General features: G+C 44.4%; 1 protein-coding gene across 2 annotated transcripts in view; it reads left to right on the top strand.

The window, feature by feature from the left end:
* The window catches only part of ANO6 (anoctamin 6), a 157,155-nt gene that overhangs the window by 34,133 nt on the left and 97,833 nt on the right, over positions 1-25,189 (top strand). The gene's annotated exons all lie outside the window — the stretch shown is intronic.

The following is a 25,189-nucleotide window of genomic DNA, read 5'->3' as shown; positions in this document are numbered from 1 at the left end:
TGGTATGTGTTTGGCACATACCATCCTAGGCACCATTTGTTGAGTGTCACTTCTGTAACTTGCGGTCCCCATGGGATGCTAAAGGTAATCAGATGCTGTGTACTAGCACTCATGGCTAAGTGTGTTTCCTGTGGCCTGATGCATTCTGGGTCAGGATCCTGTTGGGGGAAAATGTTTGGCAAGGCAGTGGTGGTGTAATGACAAGGTTTTGGTGACCCTGCATGTTGCTTGGGTGCTTTGAATAGCATGCTGCTGTCAGGGTGCCGGTGTGCCAAGAGGGAGCTTGGGGCCCCTCAGCAGATCGAAAGTTGTCTGATGAAAACTGTGCTTTAAATCATCTTTGTGTTCACGGAACTGTGCTTTAAGTCATCTTTGTGTTCACGGAACTGTGCTTTAAGTCATCTTTGTGTTCACGGAGCTGTGCTTTAAGTCATCTTTGTGTTCATGCTGAAGATGTCACTCTGAGCGGCCACAAGCCATACAGCTAAAGAGGAATGTTTTTGGCTTCGTAGATGCTGATTTTCCTAAGTGACGAAAACAACGTGTTTTTCTCTGTCATCCTTAGTACTTAGAGTCACGGTTTTCACCGAGAAAGCAGTGCTATGTGCTTGTGTTTCCTGGTTGTGGCTCTGTAGCCCATAGGTGAGGCTCAGGGTAAATACTGTACAAAGAAATGGTTGTCACCAGTGGAAGATTCAGAGCTGAACTTTCTTGGGCAGTGTTGTGGATGTTAAGGTGTTGAGGGACAACCACTTTGCAATCTATATAACATGTTTCATAGATTCATTGTTAGCAAAGACTGTCACAGCCCTGGGGTGTGTGGAATCAAAACCATCACACGTAAGGGGAAGAAAATATTTTTTTGTTTGATTGTTTTCTGAGACGGATTGTCATGTCACTATGTCTGAAAGATGGCCCTAAGTATTTGAGTGTCCTTCCCCCAGATCCACAGTAAGGATGAGTGTGGGCCATCCCACCTAGCTCCCACAGTAAGACATTTCCATAGTAATTCATTTTGCTATATTGTACAAAGTGTATTTTTTGTCACTTTAAAGACAAAAGTCTCAAGAAAATTTTCTGCCAGATTTTTATTATATATATGTATATATATGTATATATATGTATATATATGTATATACATATATATATATATATATATATATATATATATATATATATATATATATATTTGACACTTTTGGATGAAAAACTTAACAGACCAGAAAAAGCCTATTAGTGAGCAACTATTGATGTCTGAACTTCAGAGGCCTGGAAACATAATCTAGAATAAAAAGGAAATCTATCCTAGAACACTTACTGTTCAAAATTTATAAGAAACACAGCTCCCACCTAGGTCACACCAATGACCATGTGTAACTGCCCTGCCATTTAGGACTTAGGTTTTAAGTACTCACACACACACTTATACACATACACTTATACACACTTATACACATGTATACACTTACAGATACACTTATGCACACAAACTTACATATACACTTATATACACATTTATCCACATGTATACACACATACATACTTATACACATACACTTAGAAACACACTTTTACACACACTGATACACATATACACACTAGGGAACAGAACTGGAATTTGAACCCAAGTCTTTCTATGTCCTGTTTCTTTGGCCCTGTGTTGAGGTCTCCAAATGAGACTACTTGTTAACTTGGAGCGTTTACCGTGTTGAAAGAAGAGCACTTGCTTCAGCATCTTAGAACTTCTATTAAGCAATGGGTAAGTTGGTGACCTGATGACCGTGAAGTGTGGAGAAAAGGGAACACATGTACACCCCCATGGGACTGTGAATGATTGAGCTGTTATGAAAAACATCATGGAGGTTCAAGGAAAAGTCAAGAGTAGAATTTCGGCACTATCAGACAGTCCTGGTGTATACTAAGAGGAAATGAAATCAAGATCTGCATCTCCATGGGCACTGAGCATTATTTGCAGTAGCTTAAATATGGAAATACCTGTCTGTTGACAATAAATGGATAAAGAAATTATGGGATGTGTATGCATGTGTGTATGCATGTACACGCTTATGAGAATTATGGGATTGTATGTATGTGCGTATGTACATACCTATGAGTATTATGGGATATGTATGTGTGTGTGTGTGTGTGCGTCATCTCTATGAGTATTATGGGATATATATGCATGTGTGTGTGTCTCCACATGCCTATTAATATTATTCAGCCATATAAGAAAGGACCTGTGCCATTCGTGATAGCATGTATGAGTCTCAAGGACATTGTGTTAAATAAATAAGGCAGAAAAGAAAGCCAAAAAGCAGTATATGGGATCTGAAAATGTCAAAGTCATTGAAGCAGAGAGACGAGCAGTGGTTGTCAGGGCCCGGAGGCGGGGAGACGCATCAGGCGGTTCTAACAGTCACGGAGCGTGAGTTCTAGGGACCCGGTGCACAGCTGGGTGGGAGGTGGCTTGTGTGTTAATGAGCTTGACTGAGGTGATCCGCACAGGTTGTCTATGTGCAGCAAAGCCTTGTGTTCTGAGAATGGGTTCAGGCTGTGCCAGTTGCATATTTTAAAAGGGACCACCTGTGGTCTAAAGTCATTGGTTCAGAAACTTGTGATTCTATTCTCTATTTGACTTGGAGGAATCGGATGGGCAAGAATGGTTGGTGATCTGTGCTTCGTCCTTGAGAACCGGGGTCTGAGAATCTCACCTCTCTCCTGTGTCTCTGCTTCGGCCAAGTGAGACATTACAGCTTCACTCCATCCATTTCCCTCCCACAGGCCCCGAGTTGGAAAAACACAGCAGCCCTATAAAACAGTTCCGCCCTGTACTCACAGATCTTGTTTTCTCTGCCAGGACATTGTCTACTTCCTGTCTGGGAAGCTTGCCCCTCAGCCTTTTCTGGTTCACAGGTAGGTCCCAGGGTTTCCTAGTTGCTCTCCGGGAGACCTCTTACTAAGCTTGGCAGGATGGGCCATCGTTGAGGATCTCTATTCTGAGTCCTTAGGTCATCTGAGTACACTTCTAGATGAGCACTCTGGATAGAGTCCTGCGTCCCTGCACAGTGAGTCACGGTGGCTCCTGAGCGGAGCCTGGGGTTGTCTCTCCTGAAATGCTTTATTCACCTACCCCCAGGATGGAGGCTACTTCATTGAAATTCTGCTTGCTCCCAGCTCACTTCCTTCTTGTAATTACTTCCCAATTTGTCTTCCCAGCTCCTGCTGTCTATTTGGTCCTTAGATAGCATTTCCTTCATATAGGATGTTAGAATGTTGAACCCCCCTACACCTCATGGTTTGGACCCCCTTTCTCTGCATATTCTTCTGCGCCCCAAGGTCTTCAGTATGGTACATAGTACTTTTTTTTTTTTTTTTTTTTTTAACTATTTTGAGTTTCAAACTCTCCGTTTGCCTGCTTCTAAGCCCAGATTTGCTTCATGTGTCATGTGTCACCGACTCTATCCTGCCTCCTATTCTGGTACCTACCCCATCCGTTCATGGATTGTGTAACCTCCTCCCCATCACCTCCGTGTACTGGGAAGCAGCCCTGGTTTCTCCTTTGACAGCCTCATTCCCTGCAGTACTTGAACTTTCCTTCCAAAATGTCTTGACTTTGTCTTCTCTCTGTCTCCAACCTTGTTACCTGCCCCCGGCCGTAGTGTACTGGCTGTCGTATGAACTCCCACTCTTGCGTCAGAGAGCTCTGTGATGCTGGGGTGCTCTTGTCTGCCTGGCAGCGTAGACTTCATTGGGTCCCTCTAGAATCTTCCACCTCAACTTGTTCCTCATTTCTGCCTTTCTTTGGGGTTATATTGGCTGGATACTGTGAGGTGTTTGATTTGAGGGTGAACTCTTCTCTTTTGTGTGCTTTCGGTGACTGAGCCCCCCCCCCCCCCCCGTTCATTGTCCTGAACACACCCGAACATTTTCTGCAATTGATCACACCACCGGTCTTCCTTCCTCTCCCCAACACCCCTCCCCCACCCCTCCCCACCCTGGCACAGTCAACTTCTGCCCCATCCTTTCAGGCTTCAGATATTTCAGATATTGTTCCTCAAGGAGTCATTCCCTCCCCCCCCCCCCCCCCGCCTCAAATAGTTGTCTGAGATATAATCCGTCATAACAACCTGTTAATTTCCTTCTTTTCACTAAGCAGAGTGAATTACTTTAGAAGTACTCACATAGGCTCCTGCAAAGCAACATCTTATGGTTTGTACATGGATTCGTCTTTTGCTCGCAGCACAGGGCCCGGCATATTGTAGGTGCTGGCTCTCGTGAGAAGAAGAAATGAGGGCATACTCTTGCTCTTTGTTTTCCATAGGCTTGACCCTGGAGGGGGTATGCCTGCTCGTCAAGTGTTCTACCTCTGAGGGCTTCCTTTTTGTGAAAACGTGTTGATTTGTTCTGTGTGTGCATATGTGTTGTGGGAACCTCTCCAACCCAAATAAGCCGGTGCAGAAAAACCACTCATTTAACATGAATACAAGCTGTGCGCCTAGATTGGGCAGATCGACCACTTCACTACTCTGTTCCCCAGCTATGAGATCCCTTAGAACTTGTGGTTTCTCCTCGTGTTTCAGCCCCATCTTCCTTCTACCTCCTCCGTCTTCCCTTCCTTCTCACTTCTCTCTCTCTCCCCGAAACTCTTAAGCTCCACCTTCCCTTCCCCTGCCTAATCACCGGCTCTTGCCTTTATTTTACAAGTTAAATATGGAGAGAAAGTTCTGACGAAGTCACCGGAGTACCTGATTCAGTCCTTGTCCTAGGCATCCCCTCTTGAGGAAGTATAATTAGCATCAAATACAAACAGCATCAGGGCAACCCACACATAGGTACATGCCTACGTGACTTTATGTGCACCGTGTGTGTGCAGGGACCCATGAGGGCCAGAAGAGGGCATCAGATCCCCCTGGAACCCGAGTTACAGGTAGTTATTTGCTACCGTGGGTGTCTTGTGTGCCTTTTTAACACACTAAAGTTGTGATTTTTCTGTTTCTAGGTTTTTGGCATCACCCTTCAGTGTCAGCATTTAGTTTGCTCCAAACCCTCCTTGCCCTCTCAGATCTCATTTTGCCAATTGTAATCATATTGTAATTGTACCGTAATTCGGGTGAGATCAATATATTCAGTGTTTACTTTATTACAACTGTGGAATCTTCTCCGCAGATGAACCGTTTCATATAGTTTGATTTACTTTTCCCTCTCACGATTAGATTGCATGGCCAATATTGACTTTTTTATTGTTAATTTTTGATATAGTTATGAATAATTCAACTTCAGATTCAATACCAGTTGTAAATCTTGTTTCAATATAAGCAACCACACAGGGATTCTGTCAAGGTCATATTTGGAGGAAGAGCCTCTGGAACCACTCCTCAAGGCAGAGGATGGTTTCCACTTAGCACCATCTGGCTAACTCCTTTAGGCTCTGTCTTGTAAGAGGGCCCTCCTATGTGGTGTCTTTACTGATGGTTTAGTATAGACACATTTTCGAGGGCCTCACAGAGGAAGGCAGGAGTTGCAGAGATGGGAGGGGACACTTCTGAAAATGCCTTCATCTTCCTGGATTATAAGTGTCAACTTAGTTAACCCTTGCACACCCAGGGTGGAAATCATCCGCTTTCTAGAGGTTGACACCTCCCTCTCAAAGCTGCTTCTCCAGCTATTTCTTGAAAAGTTGTATGCGTCAGGTTCTATCTTTGAATCTTTTCTTTGATTCCCCCTGGGATTTTGTGGGCTTTTCTTTTCGAATCCTGATTTAGGAAGTTTGGTTAACATGTGGGGACATTGGTGGATCCTTCACTCTGGCCTGCCTTTTCTTCTCGCTCCCCCCCTTTTGCCCTTTTCTTTTAACTGTTGTCCTTGGCTGACCTGGAACTCACTATCAGACCAGAGGTTCTCAGCTCTCCTAACTCTGCGACCTTTTCCTACACTTCCTCAGGCTGTGCTGACCCCCAACCATAGCTTCACTTTTGTTGCGACTTCATAACTGTCATTTTGCTACTGTTATGAATTATAATGTAAACATCTGATATTTGACTCTAAGGGGTTGAGGCCCACAGGTTGAAAACCCCTGATTTACACTGTGCTGCCCTTGAATTCCCAAAGATCTGCCTGCCTTCCAAATATTGGGATTAAAGGTATGCACCACCATGCCTGGCCACTCTTTTAAAAGAGGACATTTAATCTGGAGAGCAAAATAGCCTTTCATTCTAGAGAAAAAAAAATGACTATATGCTGGGATTTCTTTTTTTCCCCTTTCAGCTCATGAATACTTCTGTATTAATTAGTTAATATCTGTATCTGATATTGGCTCCCACACTTGGCACTATTTCTCTTTGATCTCTTGATCCTGCTTATGAACATACCCAGAACTGGATGGCTCAAGCCCTGCTGGTGACTTTAATTTCTGCCAGTTTGTGTTTTCTTAGTTCTTTTTGGTCCTCCAAATGCTTCTCCCTGTGTGTCTCCTTTTGCTAATGTCTTTTGTTCCCTCACGGATGTATTTGTCTCTGATGAGCACTCTGACGATATGTATGGTCTGCCCCTCTGTGCCCTCCCCTCCAACCCCCACTTTTATCTAGGGAATTTTGCTGATTCCTCTGCAGTTCTGGGCCTCCTCCGCAGTGACATGGCTGAACTGTTATTAGAAACCCTGGGTGTTGGTATCTTTAGGTTTTGATTACCCTCAACTCCAGCTATTTATGAAAGACTTCAGCTAGAGTATAAACGCTACACCTTTCTCCTCCTTTTAAAAGAGAAAAGAAAGGCAGAAAGTGGACTGTGGGAGTGGGCTGCAGCCACTTTCGGAGCGCTGACTCCTTAACCCCTCGGGGATGGCGGACTCATGTTAGATTTCTATGAGAAAATAGAAGCAGTTGAAGAGCTTGGTAGACGTCTTGGACTGTCCTGTCTGTCCTATCCTGTCCCCTGTCATGTCCCCCACCAACCCTAAAGGATGCATGTGTGTGTGTGTGTGTGTGTGTGTGTGTGAGAAAGAGAGGGGGTGGGGTATGAGGTGATAGGTTAAATAGGCCTATTAGTTCCAGCATTTGGACCCAAACAAGAGAGAACTGATTTTTAGTGGAATTTGGCTCTGAGTTCTGCCCCACCTTGGCCCCCAGCTCTAGAAGAACCGGAGTGGTTGAAATGAACTTGCCTCTCTCTGGCCCTTCCTGGTTTAGGATGGAACTTCTCCAGTGCCTGAGCCAGTTGCTACGCACCTGTGTGTTCTATTTTTCAAGCACGAGCCTCCATGTCCTCTGTCCTTGTTGGTTTAAGTCCTGGTAGTTCAGGGCTCACTGCAGGAGGGCTGCACAGATACAAGCTCAGATGGCTGTTAATCAGGCCCCGCCCGGCTCTCCATTTCATTGCCTACAGCTGGCTGGCTCTGTTGGCTTGGGAGGACTGGGAAGTGGGAGGCTCTGATCCCAACCTAGATTAGCTGCAACTCTGCAAACCTGCCCACTCTCTCCTAGCCTCTCCTCCCAGCCTTAAAACCAAGAACATGAAGCCGATGATTTCAAGTCTCTTCTTACTCACAGGCTTATTTCATTTAAGGAATGAAGATGGTGGGTATGTGAACCGGAGCACAGGGAGCAGGGCTGCTGCAGTTGACAGAAGAAAACATAAAATTAAAGGTCTCCTCATATCAGTCAATTCACGGATTCCAAAAACCCCTAAAGTTTTAGCTAAAATGGCAACGCACGGTTCATGAATTAGGAACTTGTAAAAGGTTAAATATGCTGAAGCCGTGTACCCCTTCCCCTCCCCCAGGCATTGCTAGTTCTTAGCCAAGCACACTGGATTCACGCTCTCAGTACGGAGGTGAAGTGAATTTCAGTCAGGAACACTGGAAAGCTAGTAATTAAGGGGTGAGTTTTCCCCTTTGTCCTCTGGAAGTGGAAACATCCCGATAGCACCACCGGGAACTGTGTTCTGCCAGTCAAGGCTTTGTGTGAGGAGATCATCGTCCTATCTGTCTATCCTTTTCTCCAAGTTACTTTTCTCAGTGGGAACGGAAGACAGTGGGCCTTGCCTGTCACTGTGGTTTTGACTGGAGGGTTTGATCATTTACCCAGTAGATGTCACCGTGGTCAGCACAGTGACTGAGGAGAAAGTTGGGTTGTGAAGTCCTTTACCCTGTGACCTGAAAACCCGGAATGTCTCCCCTTGGGTAGGGTTGCACAAGCTGTTTCTTTAGAGCAGAGCCAACCCCTGCCCCAGTTGCAAGCCCAGAATCGTCTTGGCAAGCTGTTCAGATTATTCTGATACTTTGGCAAGCTGTTATTTGATTCTTGCACTGACATTTGGGAGCCATTATTTTAGGGACAGGAGGCCAAAAATCAACTCAGACTCTCAGTATTTGCAGAACTCAGGGAAAACAAAACAAAACAAAAGAAACAGAAAAAAATCCAGTATGTGTGGTCAGTTGACCCTCCCCTGTCAATCATAGTTCACACCCCTTTCTCCTCCACAGTGAGACCCCCTTGCTCAGAGGAGATCGGAACACTGAGGCTCACTGCCTCAGCTCATCTCTTCCACCTGCCCAAGGCGCATGTGGGAATAATACATATGTCATACATTCTTTGAATGGTTGCAATCACATTTTATATTTCTGTAAGTGTAATGCATGGGTAAGTGGATAGTTATGGTGTGATTTCTCATTTGAACATGTGGACTTGCGTGTGTATGTGTGTGTTGTGTTGTGTATAATGTGTATTTGCTCCTGTGCCTATGTGCATGTGTCATGTGGGTGTGTGTGCTTGTGGAGGTCAGAGGTTAGGGACCATCCTCTATCTCTTCACCCTTGTGGCTTTTTTTTGGGGGGGGCAAGATCTGTCACTAATAAGCTGGGTTGGAAGGACTATGAGAAGAGTCTGCCTCTCTGTCCCTGTGCCCCTCCCCCAGCACTAAGGTTGCAGATAAATGCCATAGTTCTTGTCCTTTTACTTAGCTTCTAGGGATCCAGACTCAGGTCCTCATGTTTGCAGGCTAGGCAGCTTACTGACTGAGCCACCTCCCAGTCCCCCCATTCCTGTTTTTGATGTCTCCTGTCTATGCCTGCCTTCCTCAATGGCCCCTTCTGTTTCCCTTGTGCTCTGTTCTCGCTCGAGCGCGCGTGTGTGTGTGTGTGTGTGTGTGTGTGTGTGTGTGTGTGTGTGTGTGTGTGTGAATATACCATATGGATACGTAAATACCATCTGCAAAGTAAATCAGGGAAGACCTACAATATAGTTTCTCTAGCTTTCTGGTCACTAAGCTTGTGCTTTCTGACATTGATGCTTTATTACAGATTTATTAGCGACAATGTACAAGGGCCCTGAGAGTCTACACCAGGATAGATAGGTATAGCCCCTTTTCTCAAAAAGCCCCTTTGCTTTTACTCTCTCTTTTAAACTTTTAAGTGACATTGTAGTTGTACACAGTTATGGGAAAGAGTATGATGCACATACATGTGCACAGAGGCACACACACACACACACACACACACACACACACACACGTCGGATCAGAATAGTGGATATGTATTTGTTTATGTTGGGAGCATTCAGATTTGTACTGTCGTTTTCTTGCTGTGGGCCATTAGAAAGCTTTACCCCACTGCACCTCTGTGCCTACTACCTCCCCTCACTATTACACGTTTGCATACTCTGGCCTCCACAGTTTTGCTCTGTTTCCATGAGGCCAGCGTCTTTACTTCTGTATAGAAGTAAAAGCAACAATAACAAAAAACATGTAGGCTGCCCTTTCCGTGCCTTCCTAATCTCACTTAACACGATGTCCTCGAGTTCCGTCCCTGTTACTACAAGTGTCCGAGATTTTATCCCAGTTGGGTAACTGGCACCTCTGTCATTCCACGGGCTCTTTGTCCGCTCGCCCACTGGTGGATGCCTAGCTGATTCCACATCAGGCCTTTTGTGACAGGCCTTGTACACAGGGAACTCAAGTCCCTTCTAATTCTCTTTCCTGCCCCCCCCCTGCAGTATTTTTGAGAATTGAGACACATAACTTACCTGATTATGAGCATTCCCCTCTCAGGTTAGTCTAACTATGCAGCTATGCAGCTTAGATTAGCCTTAAATTCCTTATCCTCCTGCCTCAACCTCCCTAGGGTGGGTCTATATGCCTGAGTCATCACACAAAGTTTTAGCAGTTTATTTTAACTACACATCTTTTTTTTTAATGTAAAATTTTCCTCATTTATTTAAAAGTCATTTATAACACATTGCCTATATTTTATATAAAATATAAAAAAATAAATACATTTTTATCTGATTTTTTTCGACTTTGTTATTATAATTGGCTGAATCTTTAATTGAAAATTATTTCTGTTGAATGCATTCTGATCATCTCCCAGATCCTCCCCTCCATCCACCTTGTTCAAATCCAGCCTTCTTTTTACTTTCTCTTTAGAAAATAAAAAAGACAAACCAGAATGAAACAAAACTAACAGAAAGAAGTAACACACATAAAACCCATTAAAAACACAAAATTAGAAACCACCACATATAAACAAAAGATCAGTTAAAATAAAAAGAAAGAATGCCCAAACAGAGCACTATAAGATTAAATAAATAGATAAATAAATCAGAAATACCATTGAGTTTGTTTTGCATTGGCCTTGTACTGCTGGGCATGGGACCCACCCTTAAGCGAGTTAACCAGATCTCTATTAAAATGATTGTCTTAGCTTTCTCCATTACAGAAATTACATATGCTTGGTACAAATTGCAGAGCCATTTTCTTCTTAGAAACCCATTAAAGAATTTATAGCACAAAGCAACTCGGTCAAGAGTTTTGTTTTCAAAGGTCACTTTGATAGCTAAAAGGAGGATGGGGTCAGGAAGAGGGTGAAAGTCGCTGGCAGACAGATTAAAGATAAGTGTGTTGTGCAAGCAATGTGTAGGGGGTTGGCAGCATGAGGCCCTAGTGAAAGACCATAGGATGCTGAGTGTGCCAGTACAAAGCAGGGGGGAGATGGGAGATGGCAGGAAAGGAGAAAGGACTTGTGGGTGGGAGTGTGTGGAGATGTAACTGTAGACCCGTTGTAAAACTTGACTGTGAGATGCCAGGTTGTTTCTACGTGACAGGATCACATAGATCAGAGGACATAGGACTCTAGAGATGAGAAGAGAAACAGAACCATGCACTGGAGCAGAGATTCGCTAACACTCATGGTACAGAGAGTGAGGAGCGCTAAGGGCTTCCAGAAGAAGAGGTCCAGTCAAGGAGGAGATACCAGTAGAAGAGTCCAGAAAGATGGAAGGACCTCAGGCCCAGAGGACGCTTCTGCCATCTCAGCACTGGGAAAACAGGAGGAAGATCTTGACTTCAAGCCAGACTCAGCTACTAAGGAGCTCAAGGCTGGCCCAGGGTGCAGAAAAACCAACACCATGAAACATGCCCATGGAATGACAGCAAAAGTCTGATTATTGAGATCTCTGGGAGGCAAGAAATGTAACACATTAGGCAGAGCAGTGTAAAAGCCATGGTTGACCATTGCCTAAGCAGGTCGAGGCCAAATGCCCATTGGAGGGGGACCAGATGTAGCTGGCTATTTGGCAGTAGTAGTAAGGGTTTAGACTATGTTTTTCTTTTCACTTTCTTTGTTTCTTTGCTTTTTTTTTTTTTGTCCTGGGTATCAGTCTAGGACCTTGCTCCTGCTAATTAAGCATGTCTTCATGGAGCTGCATTCCCAACCCTTAGGATGTTGGACTGTGTCACAGCTCAGTAAGTACATTGGGAAAGGCTGATTAAGGTTGTTATTTTAACTTCTTCAGATAACCTTATCTTTATTGTTTTATTCTGATTATAAAGCAGCATATACTTGATGTAAACGTTTTAAGCTTTAAACACATCACCGAGAAGATCATCCGTACTGTATTTCTTTGTGTGTAGCCATCGTCATCTGAGATATGTCTTTGAGGATTCCCGTGTGCTAACACACACACACACACACGCACACACACACACACACACACACACACACACACACGCACACACGCACACATAGGCACGCACAGCTGTGGATTACACTCATTCATGTCTGCAGCCGAGGAGTGCTGTGGAGTTGTACTTCCACATTTTCTGGATGTTTGAGCTTTGTGTAGACATACTTGTGCTCTCCGTTAGCTTTATGCTGGACACATAGCGTTCTTGAGGATAGTTGGGTCTTTCCCCTGACAGTATTGCAAAGGTGTGGAAGTGGGATTGTGGGGTCAAAGAGCAAGCGCATTTGCCGTTTGGAGGAGTGTGGCCTCATGGGAAGACCAACAGTCTCAACTGACCTGGACCCCTGAGACCTCTCAGACACTGAACCACCAACCAGGCAGCACACACCAGCTGATATGAGGCCCCCGACACACATACAGCAGAGGACGGCCTGGACTGGCCTCAGTGAGAGAAGATGCATGCACCTAATCCTGGAGAGACTTGAGGCCCTGGGGGAGGGGGGTTCCAGTTTGGTGGGGTGGGGTTGGGGATGTGGGGACATCCTCTTGGAGAGGGGGAGTGGGGAGGGAGATATGGGATGGAGAGCGGCGGTGGGAGGGGCACACCACAAGGGGGATGAAGACTGGACTGTAAAAAAGGATTAAAAGAATAAAAATCAAATAATCTTGTGACACCATAAAAAAAGATAATGCTTTAGTACTGAGAGAGGGAGGGTTTTTTGTTTTGTTTAATGTTTTGATTTTGTCACTGTTGTTAAATATAGAGGGAAGGTGTGTGACCATGAAAAGTGTTTATGGGGGGGAAGAATAAAGAATGAGCTGAGAGGCTCTGTGCTGGAGTCCGAGGGGAAAGCCACCTCTCCCTAAGAAGGAGGGGGAGGGAGGGTGGAGAGACCCAGGATCCTCTGCATTCCCACAGCCACAGGGCTTGCCTGGTGCAGGCATTCCAAGAATTTTTCTGCTTAGGTGGGTGAACAGTCAAAGTAGCTCCTTCCAGGAACATAGTAATGCTTCCTTATCAGAGCTGACTTGGGGATTTGGAAGCCCCTTCTTGCATAGTTGAACTCTGGCCCATATCAGAGAAGACGCCCACTTGAGTCTTTACAAATTTTGATTGTTTTATTAGCATAGGTTAATTATACATAATGGGTTTCTTTATGCCTCTTCTTGTATATGTACATGATGTATTTGGGTCATCTTCACCCGCTTACCCTCTCCCTCCTCCCAACCAGACCCACTGCTGATATGAAAAAGATAAAGAGAAAGTGTGTGTGTGTGTGGGGGGGTATGTTCCATGGAGGTTCAGTGAGGCCTATGGAGGGGCAAGGGGATGCTTCTGGCAGACCCGTGTTGGGCATCTCTTCCCCCTGAGGGACCAGCCACACAACGGTATAGTATAGAATAGAGTTTATTTAGGGCATTGGGAGGGGAATTAAGAAGGTAGTAGGGGTAGACACACACACACACACACACACACACACACACACACACACACACACACACACGAGAAGAAAGGGAGGGATAAAACTGTAAGGACAAAAGTAGCCATTACATTACAAAAGGACCAGCAGCTGAAATGTTTGCTTGACCTTGGACCAAGTACCAGGATTATTGCTCCACAGGGAAGAGCAACCACAGTAACGTGTGTTATCTCCATCATTAGCAAGTTAAATGCATATTTAATAAATCCAAAATAGCTCAAATCTTTAGAGTGATGTAGCTACATGCACACACACATCATTAAAAATGTCAAACAGATATAGTATTGTGGTATATTCTGGGTAGACACGTGCTGCCTCTGGCCTGGTAAGAGTTATTACAAGATTGAAGTCTCAGTTGGGGTTTACAAAAGAAGCGAATGAATAAATAACAACAACAACAACAACAGCAACAATAATAAATGTGTTTGGGGTCATCTAGTTCAGAGCCTGGAACTGGATACAGTGGTGGTTCTTAGATGTACAGGCTTCTCTTTTTGTCCCCTTGGCTACCCCAGTAGCAAGAAGAGTAAGAGTGACCAGCAACCAACCACCACCTCAGCAAGAAAGAGCGGAAAGTTACAAAACACGGTTACATAAAATACCAGGGAATGAGGTACAAGGAGATGGTTGGTTTCAAGTTTTCTGAGACTTTGCATTCAGGGCTGAGAAATGCTATCATCGTCAGAAGGCTACAGGGGTAATCACTTGGTGTCACTGTATCAGAGAAGGCTGTAGGCTTCCAAGACTCTAAAGCATCACCCCTGGCACAGGGCCAGATATGGTGGTACACACCCTCACCTCTACCCAAGTCTGGCTTTTCCTCAGAATAGCCTGCTTATCCAGAGTGCTTAGTTAGCTGCCAGCCTGTTACCACCACCCCCTCCTCTTCCTTTATTGAAAGATTGGCCAAGAACTTGGTGCCCTCCATCTGAGAAGTTGCCTTTAAGGCACTGGTGGGGGTCCAAGAGGCGGGACTGTTGCTGTGTGACCGGCACCATAAGTCCTGAGTGATGGCAAAGTGTGGGTGGGTGATGGCCGACTGAGCTCAGATCAGCTGAGTTGTTCAGTTTGTTTCCTCTGAAATATTAACTTGAGTTAAAGAAAAAGGACCCTTTTAGAAAGAACTTTTGTTGTTCAAGTCTGTTACTTATTAACTAGTGGCTTAAAATGTTGCCTTATATCTGGAACTTAGAAAAGCACTCAGTGGTGAGGGCATGCTATTGGGATTTGGACGGAGCTCTTGGCTTTGGGTTCACTTTATTTTAGTTGGGGGCATTTACACGTTCGTAGATGCTTCATTTTCTGCAGTATGCTTGAAACTACACCCTGCTATGCTCTGCCACTGAACCCCACACTCAGCCCCATACTTTCTTAAATTTTGCCATAATGGGGCATTTAATTAAGCTGCTAGTAGCGTCTCTCTCAACTTACTCCGTTGGCATGTGTCTTCTTATTTGCAGTATGAATACTTGCTGGGTATTTCCCAGGTATAAGCACCAAGCTAAACATTGAACACACTATACCTTATTCAAAACAAGCCAGAGAGGAAGGGCGATTCCATCTGAGATGCTAATGATGATGCTTAGGTTGATTGCCCTGCCCAGTTCACTTAGGAAGTGGTAGGTCTGGAGTTCAGATCTGCCTGTTTCTAACAAACAGCCGTATAAAGAGAGCGCATTCTTCTGTGGAGCCATCAACAGGTAATCACCGAGTCTCCAACAGCCTGGCACTACCATACTCCTGTTTGGCTATAAACAAGGGGAACATGGTGCCCTCAGAGTGGACTTAGGACTTACATGACAGGAGAGAGTTCAGAGGGAAGGTGACGGAATGGTGGAAGACCCAAAGGCAGTGTGTGTAGAGATTGGAACCCCGAGCCCTTGGGTCGAGGTACCACAGAACTTAGCTCTGTGATTTAGACACAATGCTTGACTTCTCTCTGCCGCTTCAGTAGCACAGAGATAGTGATGGTACTGATTCCCAGCTCGGGCAGTTGGAGGATGATGTGATCATGGCCCAAAAGAACTGAGACTTGAAACGGGCGCCAGGATGCCCAAAGGACTCTGACTTGAGGCTGCTTTATCTAGGACCCTGGGAGCCGAGAATCAGCCGATTTGTGGAGGCAGCACCGTCACGTGACGAGGCAGCATCCTCACATGATGCAGATGGGACGTAGAGGAATGGTAGATTCAGGCATCTGTAAGGCTCCCTGTGAAAGGCTTAAGAGGGAGGGTAGGCGCGCTAAACTGTCATTGTAGAAAATACAGTTTTTAAATAATTAAAAAAAAATCACTTGACTCGCATTGCATATTTTGCTTAATTTTCTTTCTATTCTCACAAAGTCTTAGGTCATATAATACATAGAAGCGTTGTTTCGTCTTTGAAAATAACGCACTGTGCACTTTCTTGGCAGATGGCCCCTGGCAGAGGGAAAAGTTAAACTTCTGGCACCATGTGAGGCCTCCACCCAGTCCCACCCACTGTGGTGCTGGTCTCCAGCCTGTAGATGGTTCTCCTTGGGGGAGGGGAGGGCATGGGGCTGGCCGGCTCTGTTTGTACACATTGCCTGCTGCCTGGTGCAGTCCAGCTGAGAGCTCATAACAGATGCTTTTAAGCTACTTTTTTCTTCATTGTGGATGTATATGTGTACGTGTATGTGTATATGTATGTGTATATGTATATATGTATCCTAAAAGGTACCATTTGGAATTATATTGACTATATTTCCCAGTACCATAAAATACATTCACACAGACCATCACTGTCAGTCACCTAACTCCATATTCTTTCCGTCTTGTAGACTTTTTTTCATCTTGCACCCATTAGACCTAACTCTTCACATCCCCCTCCCCCGACAACCGCCATTCCATATCATGTCTCGGTGGAGCTGACCTTTGTGGTACTTTATATAAATGGAGCTATCTACTTACCATCTTATGACGGCTTATTTTACTGAGCGGAATGTCCCTAGGGTTCTCCCATGGGTTTCCTTCCCCTTATGCTGAGCAGTATTCTATCAGTGTACAGGGTAACACTTTGCCCGTCTTTACAACTGCTGGTGGACTTGGGTAGCTCAACCATTCAGTTTTGTAAACGGAGACATCCTATCTGAACTTCTGTTTTCAGTGTTGGGGAAACAAACCAATTTCTTAGTCTAGCTCCCCCACCCCCGCTGAAATACATCAAACATGCTTGGGTGACTATTCTCTAAGTTATTTAAAACTACCCATTTTTTTTTTTTTTTGTTAACATGCTGCTGTATTCTAAAAGCCTCAAACACCTAAATATTACTTTCTTAATAATTACAAAACCAAGAAGTATAACTTTTTGTGATCTATCAGGTTGTTCACAAAACTAAGCCCAGCCAGTACTCATGCTTCTTCTGCTGGTGCATGTTTTGGTAACTTTTTTTTTCCTGTTAATTATGAAAAATACAGTATCATTTCTGATTTTCTTTTCATTTACCCAAATGTAGGGTAGAATTGTTTGTAGGTAACTGTTAGGTGTGTTGATGGGGTGGGCACTCAGCCTACGAGATGGTGAGCTAAGCTGCAGACCCTTCCTTCTTCCGGTTGGTGCCCATCCTTAGCAACTGGCCTGCTTCCTGCTCCATGTGTCTAGTGCAAAATGCTGTGATAGGGTGTCTGCTCTGCTGTTCTAGTTCTTGTGGACTCATAATTCCAGCAAGTGCTAGCAGGAATTTCCTGGTCATACTTTGAATGCTACGCCTGACAGCTTTGTGTCCACTTGATGAAGCGCTTGTTAAAGGTGTTACTGTAGGACGTGCTGGGGTTGTCTTAGTATACAGTGAGTACATGTAAGCATTCCTTCATTGATGAATTCTGAAGATGAAACGTTTGTTCTAGAAGGTTTAAAATGGGGGTGGGGTGTGAACCTGCACAGGGTTCTTTGTTGTCCCCTCTTATTTCTACGCTCTTATTCAATTTTTCAGGCTGTAACAACTGATTGTGAAATCAGGCCTGCTCTGGTATTTGAAGCATGGAGTTATGCCTCAATCGTGATTTGGGATTATGGGCAATAGCAGCAGGAGTGTTGTCTTTTTTCCTTCCCAGAGCATGAATAGTCACTGTGATTGACAAACCGTCAGGGTAGTGACAGACCAAATCCCACCTGAGCTTACAGCCAGCAGCAAAGTCCGGGTGGTATGCACTGGGAGCCCTGGGCGCCCTGAGGGACTGAACCCCTCCGATGCAAAGCGTTAGTGAGCCTTCCAAGGTTTGATTAGGAGATATTTCTGTAATGAATACCATTTGTCTTTTCTCGAGCCTCAGGGTTACAGCCGTGACTTTAAAACAATGCAACACCAGCACAGTTAAATAGCATTACTTTTTCAGTTATGTAATAGATGATTTTAATTTAAAGGTGTGTATTAAGTGGGAAAAGTTCATAGTAATATAAAGGTTGACTGCGTGTACTTCAACATTCTAGATTATCTTAATTTAAAGATGTGTATTGAGTAGGCAAGTTTCATAGTAATATAAACATCAGTCGTGTACTTAGGCATTCCCCAAAGTGGCCAAGGCAGTTGGAGGATTCACAGGAGCTGATTTTAAAGCTTAATGCAGAATCAGGCATGGTGGCACATGCCTTTAGTTCTAGGACATGGGAGGCAAAGGCAGGTAGATTTCTGTGAGTTCAAGGCCAGCCTACTCTACAGGACTACACAGAGAAACCCTGTCTTAGTTAGGGTTTTGATCCTGTGAACAGACACCATGACCAAGGCAAGTCTTATAAATGACCACATTTAACTGGGGCTGGCTTACAGGTTCAGTCCATTATCATCAAGTTGAGAGCATGGCAGCATCCAGGCAGGCGTGGTACAGGAGGAGCTGAGAGTTCTACATCTTCATCCAAAGGAAGCCAGGATCAGACTGAGCATCCTCAGTCAGCTAGGAAGAGGCTCTCCAAGCCTACACGCAGAGTGATACACCTCCTCCAACAAGGGCACACCTTCTAATAGTGCCACTCTCTGGGCCAAGCATATGGAAACCACCACAAAACCTATCTTGAGAAACAAACAAACCAACAGCTACACAAAACCTGATGCAAAGCCACAGCCCCCAGCAGCCGTTGCGCTGCTGCAGAGTCTGGGTCCAGAAGTTGAAGCCTTGCCTTCATGGAGGAGTTCTCCACAAGGGCACCAGGGGTCTCTTGACAAACGGTGTTGCGTTGACTGGATTTGCACACACAAGAAGAATGAGGCTGAGTTCCTACCTCATGCTTTATATAAAAGCTAACTCAAAGTCAATCAGTAATGTCAGTCAAAACCCCAAATCTCTCCGAAGCGAACAGAAACAAATCACATGACCTTAGATGTGACATCGGCTTCTTGGCGAAACACAAAAAGCTTTAACAACACAAGCTGTACAGGGCAGATCACTGAATTTCATTAGAAACGGGTACACTAAGGGACATTACTGAGAGACAAGACATTTTAGGAAGAATCATGAGAAATCACGTATGTAGTATGTCTTTAATATCTAGGTTGTGTAAAGAATTCCTGTGCTCCACAAAAAGATGGCCCAGTTGGAAAAAAAAAAATGGAGAAAGGTCTTGAGTTGATAGGTCTCAGGTGCATGGGTAGCAAGTGAAATATCTCACAGCAGCCTTGGTTATTGAAGGACTGCAAATTCTAACCTCAGCATTATTTTGTATCTATCTGGATATCTGCTGTTGCCCAAAAAAAAAAAAAAAGTCAGCACAGAGAAAACCAAGGGAATGAGGGTGTAAGAGCACTGAGACCTGGTGAATGGGACTGTCGGACAGCGGCAACTGTGGCTAACTATTTGGTAGCTCCTCTAGACGCTAAGAAGTACTGTCTGACCCACCATTCCCAGTCCTAGGTTCATACTCAGAAGAAAAGTAGGGACTTGGATGGCCACTAACATCCACTGAGGTACTATCTGTCGGAGCCCCAAGATAGAAGCAACCCAGGTAGTCACCAGCAGGTAACTGAGCACACAGGCTGTGGTATGTGTGTTTAACAGGATCGGTCATAAGAAGGATCGTAGGTGGAACTTCCGAACAGTATAGAGGGAAATACTGAGATGGACCCTAGACTGCAGAAATGGCTTAGTGATTAGGAGCACTGGCTGCTCTCCCACAAGACCCAGAGTTAATTCCCAACACCCACATTATGGCTCCCAACCGGCTCTTCATTCCAGTATTAGAGGATATGATGCCCTCTCCTGGCTTCTGTGGGTACTGCATGTGTAAACCCAGGTGCCTGCCAACTGTGGAAGAAAGCAAAGTGAGTAGGCAGAGGGAAGGGGGATGGGGAATTGATGCTTCACCGTTACCAAATCTCCGAGGTGATTGATTTGGTGACAGAGATAATGGTTGGGCAACACTGGGAACCCAGTCACTGCTACTAAAAGGTCCACTGGAAAATGGCTAACATCAGGGATGGGTATATATGTGACTGCTAGACAACATTAGTTGGTAAAAGAACAAAAGGCTTTAGTATGAATATCTATTGTGAGTTCACAACACACTGTGGCATTCTCCGTAAAGCATTAACCAGCCACCTGGGCTGTCGGGTGACCCACGTGACGGCGTTCTCAGCTTTTCTGAAGCACATCTGTTGGGCTCCTGAGATATTTTCAGTGCCATGTTACTGGGGAAAGGTGTGGTGACAACTTGTGTCAAAACTGACATTCAACTGAGTGTGCGAGGATAGTGCTACTGGCACTCTTCTTGAGGATGCTGCTGTTTGTGGAAAGTAAAGTGGAAAGGACAGGGGCCCCTTCCATTGGGGCTCCCTCTCCATTGTACTCTACTGTGGAGTGCCTTTGTACTCCTGGCTAGGGAGTTTGGTGACAGGGAGATGGCTAGGGTGAGAAGGAACTTGACTCTTTTCTTCTCGAAAGTGTTTGCCAAGTATTTGCAGAATATTGAGTGGAAGAAACCCTGCCAGGGGTTCTTTGTGCATGTAAGGCTCCCCGTGGCCCTGGGCAGCATGTTTCTTCTTATATAAGTGACGACACACATTAGGAAGACTTACCAGGCTCTGGGGGCTCCTCCTATGTCTCTGTGGCCATAATTAAGCACCATAAACAGAAGCAGGAGAGGGTGGGGTTTGTGCTTACAGTTTGTGTATATCATGGAGGAGTACTGCTTGCGGGCATGCTCTCCTTGGTTTTCCCAGTTTACTTTCTTTTTTTCTTTTAAAGTTAATTTATTTAATGTACATAAATGAATAGTACTATAGCTGTCTTCAGACACACCAGAAGAGGGCATCAGATCCCATTACAGATGGCTGTGAGTCACAATATGGTTGCTGGGAATTGAACTCAGGACCACTCCACAGTTACCTGGCACTATAAAAGGGCTGCTTGACCCTTCCTCACTCTCTTGCTCTCTCTTGCCCTCTTGCTATTACCCTCTTTGCCCCTCCTCTCACCATTCCCTTTTCCCCCTCTCTCTCCTAGTGCTTATGGCCAGCCTCTACTCCTCTTTTCTCTCTCTGCCCCTACTACCCCCTTAACTCCCCTCCCCATTCCCTGAATAAACTCTATTTTATACTTTGGCTGACCCCTCAGGGGGAAGGGACTCAACATGGGTCGACCTGAGGCATCCCCCTCAACCCTATACCTCACTACACCTCTGTAGAACTTATCTCCCCTAATGTCTTTATCTTTTTCCTAACAGTGAGACCACCCACAGTGAGCTGGGCTTTCCCACATCAATTGTCAGGAAAGAAAATGCCCCATGGAAAATTAAGAGTTTTTTTTTTTTTTTTTTTTTTTTTTTTTCTCATCAGCTGATGCTAGCTTGTGTCAAGTTGGAAAGAAAACAAAAACAAACCTAACCAGTGCAACTGACTGTTTTACAGCTTGACATACACATATACCACTATTAAAGGATGAGCTTCCTTTCTTGTCTATCCAAAGATGCCATATTACTATTACAGTATTAGACAACAGTTTGAAAGTTCCACAGTCTTTAAAGGAAAATGCAACGCTCTTAAAACGTTCAGTCTCTTTAAAACATTCAAAGTCTCTCAAATCTTTCTAAAAATATGAAGTCCCTTCACTGTGGACTCCTGTAGAATAAATAAGTTACTCCTTATCTCAAGAGGGAAGGGCGAGTGCATAGCCGCAGTCTGAACAAAGTAAAAGCAAACTGTAAATTAGTTCCTACAGCTTTAATGTCTTGCATCTGGGGCTCACTCATGATCTTCTGGACCCAAAGGGCTTGGGCAGCTCCACCTGCTGGGCCCTCTCCATAGCTGCTGCTGTCCTTGGTGGTCATCCAACAGTCCTGGCATCTCTAAAGGCTATGGTAGGCACAGGCTACCTCTTCACCAATGGCCTGCTGGCCATTCTGAGACACTCTGACCCCGCCACTTGGTGCTAAGCCTCAGCTATTCTCCAAGACCCTTCTGCCCTAGGGTCTCTGCTGCAGCTGAGGCTGTGTCTTCACCCATGGCCTCTCCTGGCCTCTCACAGTGCCAAAAGCAGCTCACGTCTTTGTGCCTTCAAAACCATTTCATGTAGAAGTGGTGGCAGCTAGGTGACTTACACATTGCTTAATTCAGCTGCCAACTCCAGATGCTACTTCTGCTCCCTCTGGACACAGCTGTGTTCTTACTCTTAATCACAACTGATTTCTCAGCTCCAGGTGACCAGATGCATATACTCTTAACTCACAGCAGTACTTGAACAACCCTGATAAAAGTCTTTCACATTCCCTCTGGATCTCCCCAAGGCAGGCCTCCGTCTTCTGCACTGCTCTCAGCTTTATCTTCCAAGTTCCCACAGCAGCTCAGCAAACTGTTCACTTGATGACTTTTCCAGCCTGAAATTCCAAACTTCTTTTTTTTTTAAAGATTTATTTATTATATATAAGTACACTGTACCTGTCTGTCAGACACACCAGAAGAGGGCATCAGATCTCATTACAGATGGTTGTGAGCCACCATGTGGTTGTTGGGATCCGAACTCAGGACCTCTGGAAGAGCAGTCAGTGCTCTTAACCACTAAGCCATCTCTCCAGCCTCAAACTTCTTTTTATAGTCATCTCCCCCACCCCAAAACGACACTGACAAAACCTAACTAACTACAGTTCCACTCTGAATGCTTTTCTCATTTATCACTCTGAGTTGACCCTATTTTAAAATCCTGTGGTAACTGTAGTCCTGCAACCTCCTGCTAGTTTGAGAGATGCCATTCACTTGTCTCCAGAGCGCAGTAGATACTGTTAAACTGAGACTTGGAAGCTGGAGACCAAACGTCAAGGATGGTGTGGGATGGATAGGTGCTACTCTGTTTCTATCTGGGCGTATGCTGGCTGTGCTGATACTTTTGATTGATACTTACAATGCTATCTCAATTTCCTATCAACTCACATTTAATAGGGTATCCATAGCAACCCAGAAGACAGAAATCGACGCATCTAAAAGATGTACAATTTTGGAATTAGACTGATGCAGCCTCCAGTTGTTTTACTTTTAGTTGTTGATTTGAGGCGATTGACAACCTTACATTCATGATCTGAGGAAGCAAGGGAACAAAATAAGAGTAAGGACGATCAGGCTTTTGGGAATGCTAGCCACAGATTAGTATGCTCTGGAATCTTGCATTCTCATTTTCCTACATTATTGAGTTTGCATATGCAAACTTAATTTGTATTTACACAGTGTTCAAGTTTTTAAACAATTATTAAAGTATGGGTGCTTTTTCCCGAATGCCTGTTTGTGTACCATCTTTGTACCTGGTTTTCCTGGAAACTAGATGAGGAGACCAGGTCCCCCAGAACTTGAGACACAGATGTGAGTGTTAGGAGTTGAACCCAGTACCCTGGAAGGTCAAACTGTCATCTCACCAGCACCTCAATTTTTTTTTTTTTGTACTGTCACTTGTATCTTTGCCCGGCTCTGCGATATCACCAGGGAGATAGTTATCTCCAGCTTGGGACAAATATGCTGATAGTAAGCAGGACTCTGCAGGTAGCATTAGGACTTGAGCCCTATTGGGGCCCTTAGTCCAGGCTCTTTGCACTTGGCTCTGACGTTGTTACTCTTTCTGTCCAGTGCTGGGTGTTGAACTTGGAGCCTTGCACAGGCTAGGCAAGTGATTTATGCTGGAGCTGCACCGGCAGCTCAGGCTGGGCATTCCCTGCTGCCTTATGTGTTTACTGTGGTTTTGATCATCTTAGTAGCAACCAATCAACCAGATGGAGGTGTCAGGTAGACCCAGCTCTGTGCCCACAACTAGAGCAGTTTGGTAGATACATTGTTTCTCATTCTAATTGCATTTATTCCAGAGCTCTATGTACCAGCTACTTTGTTTTTATTTCTGTGAACTTCTGGAGAGGCGGTTTTGTGTTATCTGATAGGGAATAGGTTGTTTGGGCTATAGTATGATAGGTAATGACCCTTTATTGGCTACTTTGTATCACAGCCTCAGTCACTGTTGTAGGACAGGTTATATCTGTTTCATAACCTGGGTAGTAAATTCCAGTCACACTCTTTTAATAAGTAACCACACAACTGTCACTTTTTTGGTGAGGCTGCCAATGTCCTTTTGTTGACCCATTAATATGGCCAAACCTCTATGCTGTTGTATTGGGTCCTTGGTTTTACAGTGATGAGCAAGACAGAATTAGTTCCACCTAAAAATTTTATTCACTAACTATATTGATAAAGTTTAAAAAATATGCCCAGTTCCTTTGACTTAATTTAATTGGTAGATGCTTGCTTTACTGTTAAATTTATAAAAAGTGGATATTTGTATAGGCTACTTTTGACCTAAACACTCATTTAAAAAAAAAAAAAAAACTTTTACTCATAGTAAGCCAGTTGATAATCTTTTTTATTTTTATATTATTTTATTTTATGTGTGTGAGTGTTTTTACCTCCATGTATGTGTACCATAAACATGCCTAGTGCCCAAGGAGGTCAGAAGTGGGCATCAGATGCCCCGGAAGGAGAGTTACAGAGGGTAATGGGTCACCACATGGGTGCTGGGAATTGAAGTTGGGTCTTCTGCAGGGACAGTCAGTTCTCATAACCGTGGGGCCTGATTGATAGTATTACTGTTCTCCGTAAGTCTGTCTAGTCTGCGACTTACGAATGATTCTGAAGTTAGCATCAATTATGTCTTGAAAGGGGACCTTTGTTGCCTTAGGGCTTTAAACCAAGGTTTGGCGACATGTACCGCAGGTGGCGTATTGGGGTGAGCCTGATGCTCAGTTGCCTCTGACGGTTCAAGGCTTCAAATTGCGCCCAGAACATTCTTTCTAGTTTGCCTTTGACAGACAGTGACATAGATGTACTTAGGACTTTTTATGTTCCCAGTTTTGAAATTAAGTGAACCGCTGATGGTGTTGGAGGTAGTACTCTTTCTGTTCACTACAGGCCTTAATGGCAGTACTGAAGGCACATTCCAGAACCTAGTAAGTAAATGTATTATTGTAAAGAGAGCATGTCTGCTCTTTCAAAAGTATGTTCTCACCCCATTGCTTTAATAATTTATCAGTTTTTCACTTTAATTTTAAAACTTCTTTTTTGCAAAAAATATGTTTTCCCCCTATTTATGGTAGGTTATCAGAAATGAGAGTTTCAAAGACTTTCCTGAGTCCCCTGAGAGAGAAAGATCAATTACTGTATTAGCATCATGAATCACCTCCTTCTCAGCTGTGTTAGGTCCTGGGGAAATAGGTGAGGTTTTGTACTGCCTCCATGGTATGCCAGTAAAGCCACCTTTCATTTTTATTTACATCAAACTCAGT

Source organism: Micromys minutus (assembly GCF_963924665.1).
Source record: "Micromys minutus genome assembly, chromosome: 27".
Lineage (NCBI taxonomy): Eukaryota > Metazoa > Chordata > Mammalia > Rodentia > Muridae > Micromys > Micromys minutus.
The sequence above is the reverse complement of the archived record's forward strand: the minus strand, read 5'-3'. Positions and strand labels throughout refer to the sequence as shown.